The following is a 6,915-nucleotide window of genomic DNA, read 5'->3' as shown; positions in this document are numbered from 1 at the left end:
AACTCTGCAGAAAAACTTAAATTTTACTGTAATTAAAGCTCTTCCAGGTTAGTCTAAAGTTCACATGCCGTACACCATTGGGTATTACAATCGTGGAAAAAGTAGAAGGCCGTCGCTGTGGAGCAAATCACGCATTATGGCTTTAAGTGTGTCGCACAATGTTCCCACCCATGTATTACTGTATTGAAGTTACAATTTTTACATTTGCAAATTTAATTTAATACAAGTTATTTTTTTTATTAAATTTAAATTACAAATTAAATTCGCTAAATGGTCTAACCATAACTCGCCAAATGGTCTAACCGTAACTCGCCATAACAGTAACTCGCCCAATGGTCTAACAGTAACTCGCCCATTGGTCTAAAAGTAACTCGCCCATTGGTCTAACAGTACAGTAACTCGCCCAATGGTCTAACAGTAACTCGTCCAATGGTCTAACAGTACATTAACTCGCCCAATGGTCTAACAGTAACTCGCCCAATGGTCTAACAGTAACTCGCCCAATGGTCTAACAGTAACTCGCCCTTAACTTACCGCCACATAACTCGCCAACTAACCATTCCCATCGGCTTGTATTCCATACCATGCATACGTACGTAGGCCTGCTAGCACTGAGGACTGAGCCCAGGCATGTGGGTCCCAAAGTCAGTGACCGTTGACCACGGGCCGCTGACCGGAATCCATTTACCCCCCAATCAGCAGAAGTTAGCGTCGCTAATAGCTGCTGTGAATGCTCCCACCATCTTCAAGATCTTGCAGGAGGAACTGAGGAAGATGTTACTGGCAATTATTTTTAGACACTTTTGGTGTTATTACTATAGGCTACTTGCTACTTGACATGTCGGCCGCTTTCGATACGGTTGACCACCCCATTCTCCTTCAGAGGCTTAGAGATAGGTTTGGAATGTGTGATTCCGTTGTTTCCTGGTTTCGATCTCATTTTGAAAACCGTACCACCAGGGTGTCCATAAAGAATGCCTTATCCAATGAACACGTCCTCACTTATTCTCTGCCTCAAGGGTCTATCATAGGTCCTCAAGGTTTTATATTGTATATTTCACCAATAGGGGATATAATTCGCCGTCATAATATTAGTTTTCACTGCTATGCAGATGACATCCAATTATATGCTGCTTTTGATCATAAAGTCCCCGGGGAGCGTGAACGGACCATGGATCGTATTACCAATTGCATATCTGATCTTAATATGTGGATGTTGCGCAACAAACTGCAATTGAACCAAGAAAAACAGAGTTTTTTGTTGTTGCGGGCCCAAGAGTGTTAAATTTAGTGTCTGATATCCAACTGAAGCTCGATGGTAAAACAATTGAGCCTTCAATCTCTGTTAAGAACCTGGGTGTAACCTTTGACGGTGTAATGAACATGTCCATCCATATTAGTACCCTGTGTAAAACTATCAATTTCCACATTCGCAATCTGTGGCGCATACGTCGTTTTATTTCTCAGGAAGCCTGTCATCATGCCGTTAGAGCACTTGTCCTGTCCCGCATAGACTATGCTAATTCTCTTTTGTTTGGTGCTCGTGAGGCCGACCTCAAACGGCTACAACGTGTCCAAAATAAGGCGGCCAGGCTAGTTTTTGCTTGTGGACGGGACAGGTGCTCTGCGGATCTCCTGAACTCCTTGCATTGGCTTCAAGTGAAGGATAGAATACAGTTTAAAATATTGTTATGTCTATAAGTGTTTGATGAATGTCGCTCCACCATATTTATGTGACCTGCTTACCTTGCTCAGCGACACGGTAACGCACGAAAATAGGCCCAGACTCCGCTCCTCTTCAGATACCACAAGGCTCTTGGTTCCACGATCAAATAAGAGAGCTGGTGATCATTCGTTTGCTGTTGCCTCTCCACGGCTCTGGAATGAGTTGCCTATCCAGTTGAGGGAGGCGGTGTCTGTGCCTGCTTTCAAGCGTTTGCTTAAAACACATTTGTATTAATGTTGGTTGTATTTATTTCTTGCTTCATTTTGCCTGTATATTTTGTAAGGCGCTGTGCTCTTTGTTAGAGCGCCATATAAGTGTTGATTAATAATAAATAATAATAATAATAGGCCTACCTTCCAGGATGTCAAAAATCAATGACACCAAGAGTGTAAAAAATAACACCCAAAAGTGTTAAAAAATAACACCCTGGGTGCGATCCTCCATTGACTCCAACCGGTGATACTTTTAACACCCGTTTTTGCAGTGTAGTAGTATAATATACTATACTACTAGTATACTACACTAAAAAACGGGAGTTACAAGAATACATAAGTAGGAAACACACTTCAAACACTTTTACATGTTGTAACAAATTACCCTAATAAATTTATTATTAATTTTAAAGCCTACTAAAAAAAAAAAAAGATGTTATGACTATTCCTCTATATTTATGAAGATAAATTTCGAGTTCAACTGAACATGCTGAATGCGTTCATCATGATCATTCAATTCAAGTTTATTTGTTTTCATCTCAAATCCCAATGATAACTAGGGGATTCTTTGAACCGGCTTTCATGATATTAATTTATTAATTACTAAGTCGGGGAGTTTTTAATCAATCAATCGATCGATCAATCAATCGATCAATCAATCAATCGATCGATCGATCGATCAATCAATCAACCAATCAATCAATTCATCATTCATTCATTCATTCAGACTGATTTGCTTACTTATTTCAGAGCTTTTCAGATTATGTTTAAAAACTTGTTGTATACAATTTATCAAACTATACTGTCTCAGATACATTTGGTAAAAAGCAATATGTGCTATCTTTTTTCTTTTTAGAAAATGAGCTAGGCGTTATGCGATTATTTTATTTTTCACAGTCAATGTTTATGTACTTTGTAGTTTGTATAAATTGTATCATTCAAAATACAGAAACAATTACCCCAAACTCGACGCACTATATGTAAAGCTCAGTTTCGGAGTAAAACTGCTCCTTTTTTTTAGAACTCTCATGGCTATATGTACCAAAAAAAAAAAAAAACAACTGCAAAAAAGAAAGACACTTTCTTTGGATAATGATAAGGCCAACGCGTAGCGCTATGCGTTAAATTTGAATTCACATAGCAATGCTCGCGGGTGTTTGAGATAGACTTCCTTTGTTTTTTTGTTGGCCGAAGTAGGTTACCGTAGTAAGTAAGTTAGTGAGCAAGTAACATGTAAAATACTAGTAGGCAAAAAAACGACGAGGTAATCAATTATGTTTCAATATGGCAACACTCCCTTTTTGGGGTTAAGGGGTGTATCGTAGTTTTTGCTACGCTCGATATTTTCTTGTGCCATGTCCCATAATCCTCGCAAAATCTCCAGCCCGGCGGTTGAAGGGGTCCGCCGGGGGTGGGGGGGGCGGAGGGCAAACAGGGGCGTGGCCTGGGAGTAATCGGGGTTGGGGAAATTCTCCCACAAACAATTTTGCAGGGATAAAATGGGGACAGCAAAGAGTAAATTGTCATAAAAATGGGACAAAAAGTAGTGGGACGAACATTAAGGCCTTTCCCCCAAACTAAAGACAAAAAGCCTCCTTCTCTCGGCCTGCCAAAAATCTTTTGCCCCCCCCCCCTTTGTACATGTTAAATTTGTGGGAACCCAATTTGCAATAATGAGGGGGACATTTAGCGAGTAGGAAATGTTTCTGTATTGGTTTCCTCGGGCAATATAAAAAAGAAAAGAAAAAGATGTTTGCTTGCTCTCAACCGACTGACCCCGGTTTGGAAATCAGAAAAAATGGGGTTTTTTTTTCTATTTACTGTACAAAAGAATACCGACCCTATATTTTGGAAATTCCTGAAAAAGTCTTTTTTCTTGTCAAATTTTTGCATTCTGAAGATGCAAAAAAAAAAAAAGAAGGTATTTTAGAGCTTGCGTTTAACATTTTAGTTGTTTTGTAATGTTAGTTGATTCATTTTAACACCAAAATTGTCTGATTTTTCATATTTTGAGCCTTAATTAAAACAAACAGTTTATAGAGTTTGCTAGTAGAGTTAGGTAGTAATTAAAAAAACGAAAAGAAATCCCAACAGACCGACCCAATTTTTAAAATTTATTTGAGGGCAAGAAATAATTTTTTTTGCCTAAGTGTAAATGAATGTGTACCAAACCCCCCCCCACCTTGGGCCGGCTGAAGATGATTATTGCACAGCCCTAAAAATTATTGCATAGCCCTGTCATATTCCCGGGTCATATTGTCCCGGCGAATTATTGTCCGAATTCATTTAAACCTACCATCATGCAATGCGAAATGTTGCATATGAATTGTATGTATCACACGGTGATTTTGATTCATCACGTGTGCTGTGAAATGTCTTATCATGCTCACGACACCTCCCTTTTTATCAGGACTGCTTTTTATTGATCGAAGGGCGACACACACGCCATCTATTGGCTCAATCCTGTCCATGGGTATTATATTTTCTCGTAATAATGGGAAACCACGCCCTATTTTCTGTTTATTTAGGGCGGGGTCCAGTCCCAGGGCAGATGTTTGACAAGACCCGTGACAAGACTGGGCTAAACTCAAACTGACCAATTTTAATTGTTAAATCTTTCTTCAATACAATTTCACGCCATAGTTATTACTAAATTTTTTTAGTAGGCTAGTAAAAATTATAGACCAAGTAATCAAATTGTAAATACCGTAAATTCATAAATATTACTTACTTACTTACTTACTTACTTACTTACTTACTTACTTAATTACTTACTATACTTACTTACTTACTTACTATACTTACTTACTATACTTACTTACTTACTTACTTACTTACTTACTTACTTACTTACTTACTTACTTACTTACTTACTTACTTACTTACTTACTTACTTACTTTACTTACTTACTTACTTATTACTTACTTACTTACTTACTTTTGTAATCCTGTTTGGGCTGGACAAAATTTTTTGGTCCACTTTGCCCCGGTCTCCCCTATACTTACATCTTATCTGCTCAGTATTTCCATGCTATGTCACTCATATTTTATCTACTATTTCCATGCTCTGTCACTCGCCTTTCGGTCTTAAATGGACACAATCTCTAAATGCCGTCAAGATGTAAACCCCGAGTTAAATGAAAGAGACTCAAAAGAAGTAAAGAATGTTACAGCTTAGGCCTATATGTGACGCCGGGGGGGGCACTCAACTTTAGAAGTGACGGGTATGTGCCTACCGGCGTCGCGAAGTAGGGGCCTCATCGGGTAGGCCGACAAAGCGTTATTTTAAAGGAGAAATCTCATGTGGTTAGGTAGGCTCTTAGTGATGTTGACAATGAATACACACCTGAAGGGTGAGCTTTTCTGTAATGCCCTCTCCACGATTCACTTTATCCCAGCCCAAAAATACCTGGGGCAAAGCGGAACGACTTTTTCAAGTTCACACCATTTAACAAAACCGCGTTTTTGATCAACTTTATTAAAGTAATTTGTTAGTTGGAGTCCTAAGTTTTGCCTTGCCTTGCTTTGTAATCCTGTTTGGGCTGGACAAACATTTTTGGTCCACTTTGCCCCGGTCTCCCCTACTTACATCTTATCTGCTCATGTCACTCATATTTTATCTACTATTTCCATGCTCTGTCACTTGCCTTTCGGTCTTAAATGGACAAAATCTCTAAATGCCGTCAAGATGTAAACCCCGAGTTAAATGAAAGAGACTCAAAACAAGTAAAGAATGTTACAGCTAGCGGGTTAGGCCTATATGTGACGCCCGGGGGGGGGGGGGCACTCAACTTTAGAAGTGACGGGTATGTGCCTACCGGCGTCGCGAAGTAGGGGCCTATCGGGTACAAAGCATTATTTTAAAAAAGGGGATCATTGGGTACAAACAAAAAAGGGGTCAGTGGGTACAATATTTTGAAAAAGGGGGTCATTGAGTATATGAGATGATAAGGATCATCGGGTAGAAAAAATGGAGCAAAATTTTGAAAGTTTCGGCATAATTTTGAAAAAATTGAGCAAAATTTGAACGTTTTGGCATTATTTTTTGGCATTTTGATGATGCTTTTCTAGAAAATCTAGAATAAAAGGGGGTCATTGGGTAGCCGCAATCAAAAAAAGGGGGTCATTGGGTAGCCGCAACTAAAAAAAATGGGGGTCATCGGGTATGACTTTAAAAAAGGGGTCATCGGGTATAGTCGATCAAAGAGGGGGCCTATTCACATCACAGGCACATACCGTCACTTCCAAAGTTGAGTGCCCCCCCCCCCGGATGTGACGTGGGCAGGATCGTAAATGGAGAAATAGCTGTAGCTGGGAGGAAAAGCCGACGATCAATTGAAAATTTTGACCTTTCATATTGAAGATATGGATTTTTTCCCAAAAGACCTCATTTTTTTAGTGTTTTGGGAAAAAATCCATATCTTCAATACGAAACTCGGGTCAAAATTTTCATTTGATCGCCGGCTTTTCATCCCACCTACATACACTTTAAGTACATATCATCAGATTCATAAAGTTTACTTCGAGTACTGTTCAATATCAAAAATATCAATTTTTAATCATTTGCCATAAAATGTGTATTACATTGCGAATTTCAAAAAATCAAAATTATTTGATATCAGAAGGACATTCTTCGTATTCAGAATGCAATTCGATATTGTCTGATGTGCTCTAATGTCCCACAATAAATACGGTCAAAACGTTCATACCCCACCCCTTAAGATATGTAAAAACCTCAAAATTGATAACCTGCCCAAAAGTGTCTCCTTTTGACATGACACGTCACATATGGGGCAACTATATATTTGACTTTTCCAAGTCAATATTCATCGGGAGTCTTTAAGGGGGGGGGTACTTTACTTTTGAAGTGACGTGCGTGCAGAGCGATTCAAAACTATAGTCGGTCTTTCAATGACTGAGAGATGTTGACGCCAAAACAAAGTTAGACCTGGAAAATTGTAGGCCCAAAACAGTACC

This window comes from Amphiura filiformis, chromosome 8, assembly GCF_039555335.1.
Source record: "Amphiura filiformis chromosome 8, Afil_fr2py, whole genome shotgun sequence".
Classification (NCBI taxonomy): Eukaryota; Metazoa; Echinodermata; class Ophiuroidea; order Amphilepidida; family Amphiuridae; genus Amphiura; species Amphiura filiformis.
Note: the sequence above shows the minus strand (reverse complement) of the source record.